We start from the raw sequence: 1,562 nt of genomic DNA on the forward strand, positions 1-1,562 counted from the left end.
CTGAGGAAAAAGAACAAGAATCTGTGAACCCCAAATCCTGACCAGAGCTTTCAGCTCTGCATTTCATATCCACTATCTGATAGTTGCTGAAAATGTTAACAACTTATCAAGTAAAACGAGCACCATTAGTGAGGAAAGCATTCATCTGATTCCTTTTTTACATGTTATTTTCTTTAAGTTAATTACAATATGGTTTTTTTTTTTTAGTCTGAGGGTTACTGTTGTTACTGATGTTAAATATAGTAAAAAGAAAATAACAGATTTCTCCCTCATATAAGTTTACCATTATTGTTTCCCAGATTTGAAAATACTTTACCTTAAGCTACTAATATAGAATCATTTTACTTTACCTTATGCTACTAATATAGAATCTTACTGTAAACCCATTTTCAGTATAGAATTCTGTAACTGTAGAATTAGAATAACAAATTACATATGTCACAGCATTGCTGGAAAAACTAAAAGTTGGAATACATACCTAGGAATTACTTAAATAAATTATATCTATACTGTGCAATAGTAACTGTCTTAAAAATGACATAAGAGTATAAATACTAATTTGGAAGATGCTTATACATGTAAAAAGAAAACAGTATAGTAGGTATTATATGATCTCATATTATTAAGATATTTGCAGTGCTTACTTTGACAGCACATATGCTAAAATTAGAATGATATGGAGAAGATTAGCATGGCACCTCTGCAATGATGACATGCAAGTTTGTGAAGCATACAATATTTTTAAAACACAATGAAGTACAAAGTGACACTCTGAAGCAACCACATAAACAAGTCTGCAAAATAACCAGCTAACATCATCATGACAGGATCAAATTCACATGTAATAATATTAACCTTAAATGTAAATGGGTTAAATGCCCCCAATTAAAAGACATAGACTGGCAAGCTGGATAAAGAGCCAAGACTCATTGGTATGCTCTCTTCAAGAGACCCATCTAATGGGTCAAAGACACATGTAGGTTTAAAATTAAGGGATGGAGTATAACTTACCAAGCAAATGGAAAACAGAAGAAGCACGGGTTGCAATCCTAGTTTCTGACAAAACAGACTTTAAACCAATAAAGATCAAAAAAGACAAAGGAGGGCACTACATAATGGTGAAGTGTTCGGTTCAACAAGAGGCGCTAACTATCCTGAATATATATGCACCCAATACAGGAGCACCAAGATTTATAAAGCAAATTCTTAGAGACCTACAAAGAGATTTAAAATCCCACACAATAATAGTGGGAGACTTTAACACCCCACTGTCAATATTAGACAGATCATCATGACAGAAAATTAACAAAGATATTCAGGACCTGACCTCAACTCTGGATCAAGTGGACCTGATAGATATCTACAGAACTCTCCACCCCAAATCAACAGAATATATATTCTTCTCATTGCCATACAGTACTAACTCAAAAATTAATCACACAGTTGGAAGTAAAACACTTCCCAGCAAATGCAAAAGAACTGAAATCATAACAAACAGTCTCTCAGACCACAGCACAATCAAATTAAAATTCAAGTTTAAGAAATTCACTCAAAACCACACA

General features: G+C 33.1%; 1 non-coding gene across 1 annotated transcript; it reads left to right on the forward strand.

Moving 5' to 3' along the window:
* The first annotated feature begins 636 nt into the window (after positions 1-636).
* On the forward strand, positions 637-743 carry LOC117066173. Its single transcript, XR_004430173.1, has one exon. It is a non-coding gene; the product is annotated as a U6 spliceosomal RNA (small nuclear RNA).
* Positions 744-1,562: the final 819 nt, after the last annotated feature.

This window comes from Trachypithecus francoisi, unplaced genomic scaffold (genome assembly GCF_009764315.1).
Source record: "Trachypithecus francoisi isolate TF-2019V2 unplaced genomic scaffold, Tfra_2.0 Lachesis_group2, whole genome shotgun sequence".
Classification (NCBI taxonomy): Eukaryota; Metazoa; Chordata; class Mammalia; order Primates; family Cercopithecidae; genus Trachypithecus; species Trachypithecus francoisi.